Below are 18,788 nucleotides of genomic sequence, written 5' to 3' on the forward strand. Positions count from 1 at the left end.
TTCTTGCCTATGCTGTTGAAGTGAGGAAGTCTGGGTGGTTCTCCAGCCCTCCATGTTGGGTGACAGTGGGTGGAGCTGGCCCTATTTCCCCGAGGGAAGCAAAGACCAGCATCTTGCTGGTCTCATGACATTCTTCAGCCTATCTCCACTTCCTTGAAGGTGCAATTCACTTGTGCAGAGTGTTAGATTAACAAAAAAAGTAGATTTGCAGAGCCACAGCCATGATGGGGTGTGTGTTCCCCCTTCTTCCTAAGGACTCATCTTTTCCTGAAGCCTGCTCAGATGCTGAGGTCTTGGAGCCAGTGAGAGGGAGAACCTTGTAGGTGGGAAGTTTGGGACCTTGACACAGACACTTGATGATGAACCAGTGTTGCAATTTTGGATTGAGTCATCCCTTCTGAGGGCCCTAACTTGTTCATATGTGAAATGAAGATGTTGGGTCAGTCTGAGGTTCTCAGACTTACCTGTGTGTCAGGATCAGCTGGGGAGACAGTGTGTATTCTTTTCTCGGGCTCCACCCCAGATCTACTGTTGAGATCTTGGTATGGAGCTTAGAAATCATGCATTTTTCAAGATCCCGGATGATTCATTTTTCTGCAAGTCTCTAATCACTTCCTTGACATTCTCCCTTGACAAAAGAAAGTAGAACACCTCCTTTCCCTGGAGCATTTGTTGGTCATCCTCACTGCGAAAACTCTGCAACCGGCCATCAAACAAGTATTGAGCACTGACTGTGTGCCAAGCCTGGGGACCCAGATTGTGAATAAGACTACCTCTCTGCCTCAAGGGGCTTCCATGGGAGGGGTGGGTAGACAGTGTATACATGTAAACAGGGAAGATAGTGTCAGAAACTTGTGAGTGCTGGTGTGTGTGTGTGTGTGTGTGTGTGTGTGTGTGTGTGTGTTGAAGGAGAGCCTGTAGCTGTTCTAGGACCGGGAGCCCCCTCTGAGTGGGAGATTGGAGATGTCGATGGTTGCAGGGGAGGGATGGGATGCCAGATCTAAGGAAGAGCATTTGAAGCTGAGTGGAGAACTTGCATTGGCTTGTTTGGGGGGCAGAAGAAAGCCCTGCATGGCAGGTGTCAAGTGAAGGGTTGAGGGGTAGGGTGGGGATGGGAATAGAGAGTCTGTGGCAGGCTGGGGCCACAGGAGCAGGACCTTGCTCTAGGGGGGATGGGGACCCATTGGAGGCCTGAGTGCCAGGTCTTGCCCTGAATGTGTGTGCAGACGGGAGAGTGTCACTTAGGGTTACAGGACATCCCAGCAGGTGGACTGTAGGGGCAAGCAGGCTGAGGGGATGGTAGTGCCTGTTCCTGAGATGAGAGTTACAGGAAGAATGGTTTTGAAGGGGAACCAGGAATCTGATGTGGGCCACATTAGGCCTATTAGCCATCTAATAGGAGGAGAGAGCCTGGCAGGTGGGTGTTGGGACTTCAGAGGGATGCTTGTGTGGGTAGGATCTGAAGCCCTGGGGCTGGGTGAGGTCCCCAGGGGACAGGGTTTAGATAGCACAGACAGTGCCCAGGGGCTCACCCTGCAACCTACAGGAGAAGTGGCAGAGGAATCTTGGGTGGGGGGCATTGGGGCTGAGAGAAGCTGGGTGAGGACTGGAGTGGGTTTGGACACTGGAGTGGGTTTGGACACGACGGGGCAGTGGGTGTGGTCTAGCTGTTTACGGGTGGCCTGTGTGGGAGGGGAAGGTGCTAGTGGGGTCCTGGCGACAGCTGCATTGGGAAGGGGGCCTGTACGCTGCTTTGAGGTCTCACCAGCCCTCACCTGTGAGGCTTGCTGAACTCTCAGGAGAGGCAGCACCAGGCTGAGGCTGTGCTCTTGTGGCTTTGCTCTTTGGGTTGGCCCAGTGTTGTGGAGTGGGTAGTCTTCCTGCCCCCTACCCTGTAGGTAGGCTGTTCCCACGTGTGCCGAACGCTACCCCTGAGTCAGGCTGGCAGCTTCACTCATGGTTACCTGCACCAAGGGCTGCTGGGAAGATTGCTTTTGCCACCAAGCTCTACTGACTCTGGGACCAGTAGATAGATCAGTCTTCACGTTCCTCCTGTGTCACACAGGGCCCACCCTCTGGCCCTCTGGCCTTGGTCTGCTTCCTGGGGCTGGGTGCTAGGGAGACGCCCACCTCCTGGCTGAAGTCCACACAGTGCTCTCTCTATGGCATGGAAGGGGTGCTGGCTTCCCCTTGGAGCTGTGCAGGGAAGGCCCTGCGATGGGCTTCAGTGAAGAGAAGGGGACCTTCCCTGAAACTGGTCTAATACTCTGGGGGAAACCTACTAGCCTGGAATAGTGGCGGGCCTCTTTCTAAGTTACCCTCAGAGGGCAGGGCTTTTTGAGGCAGATACATGCTGTTCTGGATCTTTTCACTATTTAGCTTGCCTGTGATGGCTGAAGCAGACAAGTACCTCTAGACAGGAGGCTGTAAGACAAGGTCCTCCTTTCTTGCCCCACTCCTGACATGCCATTAGGACCTCAGTTTCCCCTTTGAGTGACTCTTGTGACATGACAAGATGTAACCAGGTGTTTGCGAGGCCTCACTGATGGGGTACAGGGAGTTGGGAAGCAAAGGAATCGTGAAATTCAAGCTGGCTTTTAATCCTCCTATTAGCTTTTGCAGCAGCAAAATTTTTGTTACCTTAATGGTGAATCCCTCCATTTTACCTGTTTCCTAGAGCTGGGAGGCAGGGAGGGGCTGAGTTTCCCAACCAAGTAGTTATCTTCTGGGTGTGCTGTGTGTGTGTGTGTGTGTTGTGGTGTCCTGAGGTATTTCTCTCTTTGAGGACTGATTTCTTATTGTCCTAGACAGAATGAGCCCTCTCTTTAGATTTTAGTAGTCTATTTCTGGTTTCTACATGGGCTTTTTTTTTTTTTTTTATTAAAGATTTTATTTATTTATTCATGAGAGACACAGGCAGAGGGGGAAGCAGGCTCCATGCAGGGAGCCCGACGTGGGACTCTGACCCTGGGTTTCCAGGATCACACTGGGCTGAAGGCGGCGCTAAACTGCTGAGCCACCTGGGCTGCCCTTTACATGGGCTTAAATTGTTTTTAACAATTCTGTCCCAGCATTAAAAAACTTCCCTTTTAATTGAAGTATACCGTACATAGAAAAAACTAGATGAACCAGCCCAGTGATTTTTCCTAAGTGAATATGTTATGTAATCTGTCACTCAGGTCAAGAAGTGGGGCAACATCCCAGCATCCCCCTCCTGCTCCCTGCCCTTGTGCCCCAGGAGTAATCACTTGGGGCCTCTAACACCCTAGGTTGGCTTTCTCTTGAACTTCATATGAATGGAGTCATATGCTACATACTCTTTTGGGATCCGGCTTCTTTCATTCAGTGTTGTGCCTGTGAGCTGTTGCATGTGGCCTCAGCTCTTCTGACTGCTGTACCGTATGCCATTGTTTGAATATACCACATCAGATCCGTCCCACTGTAGATTTTCAGGCTGGAGCCGTAATCTGCCATTCCCAATCTTATACACGTCTTGGTGAACATGTGTATGTGTGTCTGCTGGGGGTAGCCCTAGGAGTAGAATTGCTAGGTCATAGAGGAGACGCTGCCGTGCAGCTTTCCCAGCAGCTCTACCATGCCACACTCCTGCCAGCAGTGAATGAGAGTTCCTCTCCCAACACTCCAGCTATGGTTAGTCTTTTTCAAGTTAGCCCTGCTGGTGGAGGTGTAGTGGTATCCCTTTGTGGTTTAAGTTTGCATTCCCTTCCTAACTTAATGCAGTTGAGTGTCTTTTCATATGTTTATATGAAGTACCTGTTCAAACCTTTTGCCTCCTGTCCTTTTTTATTGAGTTACCTGACAGATTTTCCTATTAATTTCTAGGGGTTCTTTGAGCCCTCAGTGAGTCCTTTGTTCTATATACATATTGTGTTTTCTCCCCTTCTGGGCCTTGACTTCTCATGCTTTTAATTGCATTCTTTGGTGAACAGAAGAAGTTCTTTATTTTTGTGTAGTCCAATTCATCAAGGTTTGTTTTTTTTTTTTTTTTTTCCTGATTACCTTCTGTGGCCTGCATACGGGAATAATTGCCAACTCCTAGGTCACAATGACATTGTCTTATGTTGTATTCTAGAAGTTTTATTGTCTTACCTTTCACCTTGAGATTTCCAGTCCATCCAGAATTTACTTATTTTTGCATGGTATGAGGTAGGTGTCAAGATCCTCCCGCCCATGTGGATATCTGTGACTCAGCACTATTCATTATTTGGCCCAGTTGTTTTTTAGAAAGAAGGCTGTTTTCTTGTGAATGGTTGGCATGCAGCATGCTTAATAATATTGCTGATCTCCTACAACATCTTGATAATAATTGTAGTTATTATAGAAGTAGTACTAGTAGTACTGTTTTTTTTCTTTTTTTAAAAGAAATCTTTTTTAAAAATATTTTATTTATTTATTTATTTATTCATGAGAGACACAGAGAGAAAAAGAGGCAGAGACACAGGCAGAGGGAGAAGCAGGCTCCATGCAGGGAACCTGATGTGGGATTTGATCCTGGGTCTCCAAGATCGTGCCCGGGGCTGAAGGCAGCACTAACCTACTGAGCCACCAGGGCTGCCCTAAAAGAAATCTTTTAAAAATTTCATTTATTCATAAGAGACACAGAGAAAGAGGCAGAGACATTGGTAGAGGGAGGAGCAGGCTCCATGCAGGGAGCCCGATGGGGGACTCAATCCCAGGACCCCAGGATCATGACCTGAGCCAAAGGCAGATGCTCAACCACTGAGCCACCCAGGTGCCCTAGCAGAGGCAACTCTTAAATTTATTTAACAAAGCACTCAGACATTTCCAGGTGCCCTGTGGCAGCAGCACCATCCTCGGTATGGCTGACTCTGAGCCCCTGAGCCCCGTGTCTTTGTGCACCACAGGAGGACTTCCTGTGTACTTGGAGGGAAGGCGGGAACCCGCCAAGCCAGTTCCTCCAGAGCTGCTCGGCCAGCCTTGCCAGCCTTGCCCGATCAACTAACTGGGGGTGTTCTGGCTAGAAATACGAGTTGCTTCCAGGTCACTTGTTGCAAAGTTGAGCTGTTTTAAACAGACCCCTGCCGACAGGTGGACCAGGATTTGGTTGATCGACAGCGCTAAGTATTGTAATACAGATTTGAAATGGAATTCGTGTTCTCCTATCGGGGATGATGTGACCCATGTTTCACCTTGGAATGACGAGGAACACTTCGCCAGCCCACACCCGCACGCTTCCCCCGTGTCCCCATGCAGGTGCCCCATGTGCCCCCCACCACTCCAGTGCGTGTATCCATACACACACAGTAGTGCACCTGCCCACCCTCCAGTCTGCATGTACCACACAGCCACTCCCTCTGCACGTCCAACCCCCAGTGCCCCCAGCCCACACCTACACATGCCCGTACCTCCCCCAAACACACACACATGCACACACACACACACACACCCATACCCCCATACCTTCAGCACCCCTCCCCACACACACCCTAAGCAGCTGGGAGGGCTTGTCACTGCTAAGCCACTGCTGAGCTCCAGGAGACCCTGGAGACCCTCCAAGTATAGAGCTTGGAGTGGCTGGTCTGATCTGGCCCTGCTGCCTTCAGGGCCCTGCCCTTAACCCCTGAGGCTTTCCCCTAGGTTTGTTTTGGAGGGAAGCAACAGCTTGTACTCTTGAAAGAATTCCAAGAGGAAAACCAGTCACTGTGGTAACGACGCCCTGTGGGGAGTAAAATCCAGACTCCAGAGCTGTCTGGATTCAGGCTTCTAAAGAGCTGCCCTGTCCAGAGAAAAGGTGAGTGGCTGGCCAGAAGACGTTTGTCCTTTCAAGGACAGCCCCGCCCTGCCGCCTCTACACGGTGTCCTGGGCAGGGTACCACTGGATTTCTTGCAGGGCAATTGAATCCTAAAGAAAATGCACCTGTATTTGCTACCTGGGTGAGGAAGCCATCAGACAGGAGCAGAACTTTCCTGCCCTGAGTCCAGGAGCCTGCAACTGTTCAGGAATGGGAGCACATGCTGGGCTCTCTGGGACAAGGAGTAGGGTACTGAGCTGTTTGAACCCCTCCTGTGCACCCGACCAGCATTGCTCCTCCTGTTGCATGCCTGCTATGTGTCAGGCCCCATGAAGGGCTTTGGGGCTGAGGTCATCAAGGGCAGACTGGGGCTCAGTGGGGAGACAGGACCCAGGTGCTACCAGCTGTCATCATGATACAGCGCACTGCTGTCTGCTGGGGAGGGGTAGCCGAGAGCCCTGAGTGTCCTGAGTGGAGGGCCAGGGGGCCCTTGTACACCGTAGTGCCACATCCACTGCACGGAATGGGGAGCTTCTGAACCCGCTGTGAAGGCACCTGACCCCACTTTCTCTCCTTTGTTGGCTTGTGGGGCATGTCCTTGGGCTGCCCAGGCTGCACAGCTCTCAAGATGGAGCCTGACATGGCGGAGGTTCTGCGTTTACCTGAGGAGATAGACTGGGTACAGGGCACGGAAGGCGATAGCTGCCTGGAGGATGGAAGAAGAGGAGGGGAGGGGCAGAGCAGGCAGGTGTGGAGGTAGTCGGGATGTGGGAAGACCACCGTGGCAGCCCCCACCCGCACCCCTCGCCTCCTCCAGGTCCCCCGCATACTGTGACTAGCCTTTTTTGACTTGGACTCACATTCTCTGCATGCATGCAGGATGTGCCCTTCTAAACGGGTCAGCGCAAGGGCAAGAGCTGGATGGTCCCCTGGCTGACACTGGTGGCTGCTCTGTATGAATTGAGGGAAGGGAAGAGGCATGCACGTGAGGATTTGTTCTGTGACCCTTTCTGGCAGTGTGGCGGGGGGGTGGGGGGCAGTGAGCATGGCTCTGGAAGGGGGATGTCACGGGCCTCACGCTGAGCATGCAGGTCTCATGCTGGGGCTCCCCTGTCGGCATCATCATCACCATGGTTGGCGCCTACTCACTGAGGACCTATTCTGTGTGGGCCACCATGCAGGGCTCCTCACACCATATCCACTCTCATTCACCAGCTCTCTGCAGCTGAGGAAGGTGCTATCTCCCACGTCTAGGCACAGGCACAGCACGCTGGTCACCGAGGTCCAGGGCACGGCACAGCATGGCACACTGGTCACCCAGGCCCACCACATGGCACAGCATACTGGTCACCCAGGTCCAGGGCACGACACAGCACTGCACACTGATCACCCAGATCCACCACATGACACAGCACGGCATGCTGGTCACCCAGGTCCATGGCACAGCACGCTGGTCAGTGCTGGGCTGCTTCCTTATGTGCTCCTGCCTTGTCAACCCCTCAGCCCAGCACATGATTTTACAAAGTGTACTTGGCTTCTTGAGGAAATGTGTGTAGGTGAGGATTAAAAGACCTTGTTTAAGCAGTGTTTCCTCCCACAAATAAATGTGCCAGTTCTGACTTTAGTTTAAATTTGGTTTCAATTAGGATTTTATCACTTGTAGATCACACCAGAGAGGAGACAACTGTCTTACCTTTACTTTTCCTCAGACTGTGACACATTGAGAAGCAGCTGATCAGAGGTTAAAATAGCTTCTAGTCTCCCAGAAGCTTCAGCACACTGTTTCTCTGTGAACTTCTGACTTGCCTGGGAACTTTTTTTTTTTTTTTTTTTTAACATTTCAGGTTGGTTTTTTTTAAAGATTTATTTATTCATGAAAGACACACAGAGAGAGGCAGAGACACAGGCAGAGGGAGAAGGAGGCTTCATGCAGGAAGCCTGATGCAGGACGCAATCCCAGGACCCTGAGATCACGACCTGAGCCAAAGGCAGACACTCAACCACTGAGCAACCCAGGTGTCCCTTGCCTGGGAATTAATGCCCCAAGAATTTGCTTTTCCAACCTGGGTGCCTGAGTTGGGGCTGTGTACATTGTACACTCAGCTCCGTTGGGATGGAGGGATAGGGAGACGGACCCCAGGTCAGGTGAGCGCTTGCTTGTGTCAGCGGTTGGCCTTTGTGATGGACTTAGGGGGAAATGCCAGGGCCAAGTACACAGAACACTTTACATCCTGCACCCAGTTTCTTCATTTGCAAAGTCTCCCTGTGGATCTGATGAACCATGGGCCATAAGACCGCTTTTAGCTCTGAAAGCATTGCACCTGCTTTGCTATTAGGTTATTGCTATAAATGGTCATGTGTAGCCGGGGTACTTAGTTACAACCAACAGAAATCTATTTTGGTTAGTTAGTTAGTTTCTCTGTTATTTATTTATTTATTTATTTATTTATTTATTTATTTATTTATTCATTCATTCATTCATTCATTCATTCATTCATTCATAGAGACACAGAGAGAGAGAGAGGCAGAGACACAGGCAGAGGGAGAAGCAGGCACCATGCAGAGCCTGACGTGGGACTCGATCCAGGGTCTCCAGGATCACGCCCTGGGCTGCAGGCGGAGCTAAATCGCTGCACCACCAGGGCTGCCCAGTTTCTCTGTTTAAAACAAGAGAGCCAGGGGTGCCTAGGTGGCTCAGTTGGTTAAGCATCTGACTCTTGATTGTGCTTGGGTCATGATCTCAGGGTTGTGAGATAGAGCCCTGTGTTGGGCTCTGTGCTGGACATAGAGCCTGCTTAAGATTCTCTCCCTGCCTCCTCCTCTTCTCCCCCCTCTCTAAGAAAAAAAAAGAGAGAGAGAAAGAGAGCACCCCAGCCTTGGATTTATGCAGCCAAAAAGAAGTCCAGCATTTCTCAGGAGAAGTGGCTCTGTAAGGAAGCCCTACTGCCTCCAGGTATGAGGACTCTGCAGCATGCTGTGCTGCAGCCCCAGAGGCAGACTCGGTCTTATACTAGCGTCTTATACTAGCGCTGCCATCAGAAGTCCCTGAGGCCGGCCCCCTGCCCCACCCTGCTCACCCCGCTGGGCAGGCCAGTGTGGGGCACTTTCAGCCTCTGTACTGTGCAGCTGTCTCTTCCTTCCCCAAGCTTCAGTCAGAGCCTCCTAGTAAGGGAGGGGCGCAAGCCCTGGGCGGCCCATAGAATGATGGGCACTCAGGTTCCAGTCACCTTACCCCATGGCTCCAGGCGACATGGTAGCCTAGACGGACCGGCCAGCTTGAAGTCAGGAGACCTAGTAGGTCTGGTGCTAGCTCTTGTCCTCGTCCTGCACACTTTCCCTGGACCTCCTGCTGCCCTCAGGATGTTTATGTTATATGAGAGCTTTCTCTGTCTCTTCCCATCCTGCCTGCTCTGTATCCAGAGCCCACCCTGGTCACTGCAGTGGCCCTCAGGCAGCTTGGGGTGGCCTCATACGGGTCACTTCATCCCCCGGTCAGCCTCTGTAAGAGCAGTGATGTGGTCTGACTCAGAGGCTCCTCATTTGAATCGTATGGTAAAAGTGTGACCCGGAGGGTGGGCAGGAGCTGGGAACATTCAGACTTCCAGGTCTTAGCCTGGAAGATTCTGATTTGGGAGGTTCTATTTATAGCCTGTTCCATGGACCTCTGGGTCCCTTTCATGCTGTACCAGATGTTATCAGAGACTTGTGCAGCCTTCACAGTTTGTGGTTTTCTTTTCTCATTTGGTAAGAATGGATGGAGTCACCCTTCTGGCTCTTGTGCAGAACGCACAGCGAGACCTTACTTGAAATAGTTTTGGAAGCATGATGCAATCAGAAAACCTTGGTTTAAGTGCTGACCTATCTCTTACCAGCTGTGAGCCATTGAGTACGTCCCTTGGTGGTCCCAAAGGGTCATTGCACGGCTGAGATGATAGTATGGGATCCCAGGGAAGGGGGGCAGCAGGCCGAGGCCCCATGTGCATGAGAGGGAAGTGTGAGTGCCACTTGGCCCTGTGCAGGTGGGAGCAGCTGTCCTCTACACAGACTCACAGGCAGCAGCTGTCTGCTCTCCCAGGGCTGAGAAAGTAGCTCTCTTAGCCCACATCCGACTCCTTTTTCAGTGGCTTCAACCGGTGACCCTCACCCTTCCCTTTCTGGCCCTTTCTTCATGCCCTTTATAAATAACGCTAGCCACGTGGCTGCCGCCTCCCTGACTGTGCTCCAGCTTTTGCCGGCTTCTTGGTGCTGGACAGACAGGGCTGAAGTCAGTAGAACCTAGGGCAAGCCCCCCCATGCTGGCTCCTCTTGCCCCAGTGTGCCTTGGCTGGCCCGCTCCAGACACAGGGCTCAGGCTCAGCACGCCTGCTCCTTCCAGTTATTCTAGCACCCCTGCCCTGCCCACTCTGCTCTCCCCCAGACAGCCCACTCTTCTTCCAGGTGCGTTTGGGTTTCCTGGTCAGCTCTGAATCACTGGGCATTCCCGTAGTACCCAGGGAGCCACGGCACTTGGCTTAGGACATGCTGTGCAGTGACTGTGCATTCACCTGTGTGCCAGCACCCTGAGGGCAGATGTCATGTCTTCGTCACCTTTTCATCCGCCAGATATGACAGGGCTCAGAGACATCTCGAAAATATTTGAGTGAAGAAATGAAGCAACTGGATAGGCCCGTGGGTTTGGGAGTTGGCCAGGCTGAGATCTTTTTCTCAGGGAGAGGCCGACTTGCCTTTATATAGAGGTCTGTAATCTGCAGCCATACCGGCGAGGTGAACTTCACTGGGTGCGAAGTCTTTCCAGACCACAAGGTTTGCAGAATCAGTTGTTCAGGCATGGACTGGGGGCGTTTTGACACCTGCCCACACGGAAAAGGACCCCCCGCCCCCCCGCCTTGTTGATCGCAGGCTTTGAGGAAGCCAGTGGCATCATGTGGCTAACAGGAGCCTTGATGTGGTCCTGTTGGCTGCTGTCAGGGAATGGTTTGGGGACCCAGCACTGGTGTGAATAGGCACATGGGCCTGGTGTGGGGGGAGGTAGAAGGGTGTGATTTTCAGGGCCACTCAACTGGGGTTTTCAGGCCCTTGTTTGCTATTTCCCTTGGATCCAAGGATGGTGAACATATTCTCAATAAGTTCCCTCTTCCCTCTAGGGCTCAGACTGAGAATCCTGTTCACCATCCAGAGTTCGAGGGCAGAGGATGGATCTGGTGTGGGTCAGACACCAGCCATATGTCCTCAGGACCAGAGATTCTGGGTGGCTGTTTTATTCCCTAAAACCAACCAGCTGGGCCCCCATGCAGTGCATCATGACTCCAGCTGTCCACATTGAGGCCACAGGAAGAGGATTCTGGGCCAGCCCCCCAGTGCCACACAGGGCTATCTCATACCAGGCAGGGGTTTCTAAACTTCATGAACATTATTGTTTGCCTTTGCGATTCACTGCTCTTGCTCCAGCTGTGAGCTTTACCATGATGAGGAAGTCCTGGTGGTTGCAAGTTCTGTTCTGTGGCAGAGGAGGCACTTTCCCCCTTGAAAAAACGGGAAATGATGAGGCAGGGGGAGAGGGTAGGGAGGTAACCTCATCGCTCACCACCAGTTGGTTTCTTAACTGAAATTTTTGTCCTGATCAGGGGAGCTGTCTGGCCCAGTTGGAGGGCACTCAGCCTCCAGGGCAGCTGCTGGTTTGGCTCTTGGGCCCAGTCCAGGGCTGCGGGCTGGTGTGTGCAGGCGTCAGCCTTCCTCCTCCTCCCCGCCCCCCGCAGCATGCTGGTCCTTTGGGTTTCATGTGTTTAAATTCTAGAAAAGTCACCAAACATTGACTGGGCTGTGCTGGGCCTCAGGGCTAGCCATGGCTTCCTGCTTTCCTGCTGAGCCAGGTGAAGGTCAGGAGAGTCTGTTTAGGGTGTGATACAGTCAAGACAGTGAGTCACGGGCAGCTGGGTTCCTCTAGCTGCTTTTGTTTTTAGATCTTTTTGCTATTAAGTCATTTTGATAACAGAATGAAAGGAAATGGAAAAAATACTACCCACAGTCATGTAGGAGCCCGTGAAGTCTTGGGCCACATGTGTGTCATGATGTGATGCTATGGTTCGGCTCATGGCCATGTGTGTGGACTCAGCACCTCTCACGGTCCTGTGTGTTCTGTGTCACTGTGCTGTTTCCGTGACCATACAAGCCAGGTGCAGGAGCAAGTAGGACTCACCTCGCAGTTCCAGGTCACCCTGTTAGGAGAAGTACAGCTGTGAGCACCTCGCCATGTATCTACTCTTTTATCTCCTAGTGATGCTCTTCTGGGTTGGAAGTTCCTGGCCCAGAAATGGGCATATCGGGGGCTCCTGATGGTTTGGTCATGTCTCTCTGAAATGACACTGGGGAGAGATGTGAGGTGGTGTGATGCTGCTGCTCCGTCAGACACCAGTGAGACCACCTGTGTGTTGGAGATAGGTGTGGGAGCATGGCTAGAGCAGAGGGCTGGCTCTTACAGGGAAGCAGCCTAGGCTTGACTCTGACCCTATCCTTTGGACCCTGGCACCAACAGCTGTGTGACTCTGGGTGGACTACTTACTTACACCAGACTTCCATTTTTATAATCTGTGAAAGAAAGAAAACAGTGCTGACTTGATTAGATTTTTTGAGAGAGAGACAAAGTGCACAGATGCTGAGACAGGGTGAGGAGGCGTGGGTTCAGGGGGGAGGGACAAGCAGACTGGCTCCTGCTGAGCCAGGAGCCCAACCTGAGGCTCAATCCCAGGATCCCAGGATCATGATCTGAGCTGAAGGCTGACACTTAACCTACTGAGCCATCCAGGTGCCCCTAGTAGATTTTTATGATGAATAAGTAATTATTTCAGTTAATTGGATAATCAGTTGCTTGGCATAATGTAATGAATGCTATTATTATAGGAAATACATGAGCAGAGATGAGTAAGAATGGGGTCCAGCCCTCCCCAGAGCTCATCTTTTACTGGGAAGTCTTCTAGTTTGGTGGACCCATTAGATTTGATCCTTACCACACTACTAAGGAGTGGGCATGGTTGAGATTTTTTCTCTCAATCTACAGGAAAGAAGCAGAAGTGCAGGTGATTGTTGGAAGGGAGGCTAGAACAGACAGCTTGGTGGTGAAGACGCAGATCTGTCTGGTAGAAAGAACCACGTGTGTGGTAGCAGGGAACTGGGCTTTTGTGACTGTGTCCCCAAACTGGTGGAAAGAGTAGGACTCTGACATGCACGGACCCGAGTTAGGTCCACTGAGCCTCAGTCCTCACATCCAGGAGGCAAGCTTAGTGATGCCTGGTTCATGCAAGTTTTTGGGAGGAGAACTTGTCCGTAAGGGGAAGAAGTAGCATATGTGTCCTGCCTCCCTTTGGTTGCTCCATCACTCATTTGCTAGTAGCCCAGCTGCTGTTAGGCGTCAGGTGTTGGGGGCAGCAGTGGACAGGCCTCTGAGAGCTAGCTCCCAGTCGAGGAGGGAAGAAAGATGACAAACAAAATCTCACATGGGCAAGTCCAGGTAAAATCAAATGTCTGGGACTATTCTTGATGGAGAGCCTGCCTGGAAAGAAAGCCCTTCTGCTGAACATGGGTGTAACCTTCGGCCCACATGGGGAGGAGGGAAGGGGCCGAAGCCCACCCTCCGTCTCTCTGCCTCCATGCAGTTTGGTGGCACGTGCAGAATGAAGGCTTCTGTGGGGAAGCCTCACACATGCGGTGCCCGTTCTTCCAGCCTGGGGCCCTTCTCCCTCATCCCCGAGGGAATCAGATAGGTCATTCTTAATTTGAGCTTCAGTTTTAAAAATTGCATGTGTGTCATCTGCAGAAACTTGGCAAAAAAAACCCACAAACATACACACACACACACACACACACACACACACACAATTAGAAAAGGATGGTGCCTTCCATTCACACACCACTACCTTTTACAGTGTTAGGCATGGATCAGCTTCTCTGTGGGTTGGACCGACCATAATTGGCCCTTTGCTTCCCAGCCTGGATCTGGACCCTGGGCCCTGGGTCTCTGAAGTCTGTTTTGGTTCCTAGAACTCTACTGGCTACCCACTTTCTTGTTTGTTTGTGTGAGGGGGTGCAGGCCGAGCAGGGGGTGGGGAGGTGAAAACAGAGGGAAGGACTGATTCCCCAGGGGGTGTGGTGGGAGCCAGAGTTCAAGTCAGGCCTGTCGCTGATGGACAGCAGGACCCCAGGGTGCCAGCAGGCTGTCGCCCACAGTGGGTGTCACATGGGGCCCTGTGCCAGGAGGTGGAGCCAGGTTCCTAACCCCAGTGTCTGTGAAGTAGCACTGGCCCCACTCTCACAGGGAGGAAACAGAGAGGTCCTGCAGTTTGCCCTGTGTGCCACCACTGGTCAGCTGTGGAAGTGTGGTCTGCCTCGCGCTGCCTGGGCATCTCCATCCCACAGTGCCCCCTACAGGGAGGGCCCTGTGGGAATTTGGAGCCTGGCCCCACCGCCCAGAGGAACTGGTCCAGGCTGGCCATGTGTGAAGAAAAGGGGGCACTGGTCTTTGCCCTGCCCTCAGCATGACCTCTCAAGGGCTTCTTTCCTGTGGGGATGTGGGGACCACGTGGGCCCTCCCAAGCCTCTGCACCTTCTGCTGCTACCTGTTCCCTCTGCCGCCCTGCCCCTGCCCCCACTCCTTGGGTGCAGAACAGGTGGTAGGAGAGCCTCCCCAGATACCTCAGGTGCCACCCAAAGACCTGCCCCCAAAAGACCTGCCCCCACACTCCACACACCACCGCCATGCTGTTGACACTCCCTTCCCTCCTCCAGGTCACTACCCCCTTGAGAATCTGAAGAGCTATGGATTCTTACTCCAGAAAAATGGGCCTTTTATACCTGGCCTGTGTGTGTGTGACTGGTGACTTCTGGGATCCCGTCCACGGTTCCAGGCTAAGTTCCACCCGCCCTGGTCTGTGAACACCAGGCGCCCTCTCGGTGTGTTCTTTCTGCCCCTCGGGACCTGATGTGGATGGAGTACCTAGCACAGGGAGCCGGTCTGTTAGCTGGTAATCTGCTGGAGGGGTTGCCTGCCATCGCCTCCGAACACCGCCAGTTTCTTCCATTGCAAGAATAGGACCAGGCTTGGCTTGGGGCCAGCTCCCCCCCCCACTCCTCTGCCACATGCAGGGCACCGGCAGCCATCCTGGGGCCGTGCTGTCTGGTGGTGCCAGCCCCACCTCTGGCTGAGGAGCGGGCCCTCTTCTCTGCCACTGAGGACGCCCCACTGGACCCTTCTTCTCCCTGGGAGTCCTGGTCAGAACCTGGAGTCCGTTGTCTGATGCCCCCCTCGCCCCCCGAGCGTTTGGGCACTTCTGTGGTAGTGCCACTGCCTTAGTTCCGGCCCTCATCTGCAGGCCTCACCTCCAGCTTCCGGGCTGTTCCCCCAGCACTTTGTTCTCTGGGCTCACGAGCCTCTGGGGAACGCCTGCTTCCACCGGAGAGCACTGGTGCCTCTGCTCTGGGCTGTCGGGCTCCGCCCTCCCTGCTGGACCTTCTGAGTCTGATTTTCAATGGAGCCCTGAACGCGGAGAGTCAGAAGGTGGGTCCCCCTGCACAGATTGTCCGACACGTCCTCTGCTGTCTTCATGAAGCAGACGTTACTGCGCTGCTTGTCTGCCCTCCGGATTGATGAAAGTGAAAGCTTCTCATGAGCTGTGCAGATGCAGCCAGTCTGGGCCCTGCGGCCCTGTGGTTTCTCCGCAGCCCTGCCCTTCCTGGCCTGGCCCCATCCTCCCTACCCTTCAGAGGCTGCTCCTTGTCCACTCGAGCTACAGGCTCTTCTCCTTCCTCCCTGACTATTCACTCTTATAGCCGTGCCATGATGTCAGAGTGATAGTGTCTGTTTTCATAGAAGAGGAACCGAGGCCAGACTGGTCGAATGACTTGCCCACGGTCAGATGGGTGAAACGGACCCTGGGCTTTGCCAGGCAGGGTCTGGCACAGAGCCTGTGAGCTCCGCTGCTGCACCTGCTGTACTATCTGCCCTTGAGGGACTCTCCACCTGCTGGGCAGAGTGGACATACAGGCCAGGTAGTCCCATCCCCCGCCCCCAGCAAACAGTGCTGGGGACCCACTGTTGGGCCCTGCTGGGATCATTGCTTGCCCGGGAGACTTTGAACCTCCCTCCCCTCCTTCCTCCTGTCTCTGGACAGTAGAGGACTATGCAGTGTCTGCACCCAGGTGTGGTGGCATTCAGCCCAGGGCTTATCACTGCATCTTCAGGGTGAGTCAGACACCGAGTGTCTGCCCTACCCCCTAAGTGCCCGTGGAGAACGGCGCCTTTCACAGCCGCACCCGACAGGAAGTCTCTCTGCCCGAATGGGGCTGCCCTGGTTTTGAGGATGGGCAGCAGGGTGAAATTGTGAAACCTGCCAGGTTTGCCCTCAGTAGTGTCAGTCCCTTCCTGTCTCCCTCACTTCCCTTCTGTGCTTATCTCTCATTGACTTTTCCCTGCTCGGGGCCACAGCAACCAGAAAGGCTCAAGCTGGGGCCAATTTCAACTCTTCTTAGGGGACCAGGTTTGGGTCTTAGTCTTTCTTGATCTTGATTGTTGACCAGAAGGGCCATTTCCCTGAACAGCTCACCAGGCATACCCAGAGCTAATGAGGCATGTTGCCTGGGCATTGGAAAGGGTTTCTGTACCTGTGGGTTCCTGTCGGGTCTCCAGCTGCTTCACTTATGGGCTAATGGCAGGGGGAACTTAGACCAGAGATTGGAGTGTCTATTAACCCTTTCCTGCTTCCTTCTTTGTCTTCTGGAAGGAAGAGCCCTGGGCAGCAGCTCCTCTTAGGGTGAGAGTGAGGGGCTTGCTCCTTGTCCCCTCAGCTCAGGAGCTCCTCCTTCAGCATGACTGCCCCTGATGGCAGCTCCCAACCCCCATTTACTCTTCACCAGCACATATGCACAAACATCAGCAGGCTGGGACAGGTCCAGGCCGGGAGTGGACAGTCTCACCTGGCTTCTGGTCTCCCCATCTTCTCCCACGATTCCACTTCCAGGCTGCCACAATGCCCTTTGAGAACATTGGCCCTGGCTGGGCTAAGCCCGCCCACAGCACTGGGGGAAGGCCTTGTCAGCCCTCGTCTAGCCCTGCCCTCCCCCAGTCCGGCCTGACATGGCTCCTCAGGCTCCACAGGTCTGGACAGTGCCCTCACTCTGCTCTTGTGGCTTTACCAGGCAATTACCATTCTTTAGCTGCTTGGTAACCTCCCATTGGATACTTGGAGCTGACTTTAAGGGTTACCTCCTTCTCTGACAATGCCTATCCCTTGCCGATTCCCCAGGTATACAGAACATGTCATAAAGTCTTCCTGCCACTCATGGCACAGAGGTACGTTTTTGAAGTCTGTTCCTTTAAGTAGATTTGAGATCCTTGAGGACAGCATTCTTGTTTCCTTTATCTTTGTGCTGGGCAGACCCAGCACAACAAAGGGAAACAGGAGGGAAGAGGGACCCTAGTCTTTGCCTGGGTGGGGAGAGGGGCAGCAGAAGGAGAGGCAGCAGCTTCTCTTCTCCCCCCACCTTCTGCATTTCTGATGGTTGATTGAGTTTCTGATAGGGTTCAGGCAGCAAATATGGATTAACGTGCTCTTCTCATCCCCTGTAGGGGTAGTCCGCTAAAGAGGGCTTCTTCTGGGGAAGTGACTGAGGAGCAAACACATTGTTAAAACACCAAGTCTGAAATGTCCCAGAATCGATAAACCTCCAGCTGGTCTAATATTTTATTATTTTCCTAAGAGCTCAGTGCCCAGCGTGGGGTTTGAGTTCATGACCTGGAGATTAAGAGTTGCACGCTCTACCGACTAAGCCACCCAGGCGTCCCTCCAGCTGGGCTAACAAAGAAAGACAAAAGACAGAGGTTTTCGACGTCAATGGATGTCACTACAGATCCTACAAAAGTTAAAGGGATAATAAGAGAATATTATAAATGGTTTTTTGCCAATACATGCAGTAACTTAGGTGAAATGGATAGCCCTTGAAAGAAGAATTCAGGAGACTGGCTCAGGAAGAAATAGAAAATTGGTAGAGTCCCATATCTAAAAACCTCACAAAGGAAACTTTGGGTGGGTCGAGATGGCTTCACTGAAGTCTTATCATAGATTTAAGGAAGAGGTAATACCAATCTTGCATAACCCTGCACTCCCGAGGGTGTACACCAGGGCCTGGGCCTAGACTGGGGCTGGCTGCAGCCGGTCTGAGTGCATGTGGTCAGGTCTGAACCAGGTCTGAACCGTCGGGGAGCATGGGAGAGGTGGCTGGGATCAGAGCCGGTTTTAGAAACTGAGTGCTGCTCTGGATACACTCTCTCATCTCCTTGGTGAGAACGTAGGGCAGGGGGGCAGAAGGACCTTGATCCAGACCTGCAGTCACCACTGACAGGCTCTGTGGCCTTGGGCAAATCTCTTCCCTCTCTCTGGTGGCCATTTGCTACCAGGCTCCCTGTATGTTGAATTGAGGACCTAAGAGACAGCTGTGGGGGCCTTCAGTTCCTGGGGCCCTTTGAGTCTCTGAAGCTGGGGTGGGCCACGAGGGTAGTCTGCACCTCCTGTCTCCATCCCAGGTAATGAGGGTCCTGCCTTGGGACCAAGGCCAGGATCACCCAGAAGCTGTTTTCCTTCTCACAAACGCTTACTGTCCTATCTAGCTGAATTGCTGTTGAGTGTGAAGACTGGAGCACACCTTGTCCTTGCTTTTATGTGGCCTATTGTTACCCTGCTTCTCTCCGCCGCCCCCCCCCCCCCCCCATATCTTTATTGTTCTTGAGCACCTGCTCTTCACACAGCAGCCCAGGCTAGGGTCATCCTTAACCTCACACTATGTGAAGAATTGATGATACGGCCCACCCACCAGGCTGCTGGGCATTTTTTAAAATGTCACATAGATAGTGGGGTGTTTTCTCATTTGTTAATGAATAACCAGCCTGTGCCAAGGCACTTGAGTGTCTCTGAGACTCCAGGACAGTGGTGGGTGCAGTGGCTGCTGAGAAGGGGCATGGTGTTTGCAAAG

At 52.8% G+C, this 18,788-nt stretch overlaps 1 protein-coding gene and 1 long non-coding RNA gene across 3 annotated transcripts in view; one reads left to right on the plus strand and one right to left on the minus strand.

Moving 5' to 3' along the window:
• CCDC12 (coiled-coil domain containing 12) overlaps positions 1-18,788 on the plus strand; it is a 54,696-nt gene that overhangs the window by 11,796 nt on the left and 24,112 nt on the right. The gene's annotated exons all lie outside the window — the stretch shown is intronic.
• Positions 8,138-15,662, minus strand: LOC118351685 (uncharacterized). 2 transcript variants are annotated; one of them, XR_004807497.2, is made up of 3 exons: positions 15,144-15,651; positions 14,619-14,760; positions 8,138-11,989 (listed from the first exon to the last, which is right to left on the minus strand). It is a non-coding gene; the product is annotated as an uncharacterized LOC118351685 (long non-coding RNA). The 2 variants fall into 2 exon arrangements; XR_004807498.2 differs by lacking the exon at positions 14,619-14,760 and having other exon boundaries at positions 15,144-15,662.

Source organism: Canis lupus, chromosome 20 (genome assembly GCF_003254725.2).
Source record: "Canis lupus dingo isolate Sandy chromosome 20, ASM325472v2, whole genome shotgun sequence".
Lineage (NCBI taxonomy): Eukaryota > Metazoa > Chordata > Mammalia > Carnivora > Canidae > Canis > Canis lupus.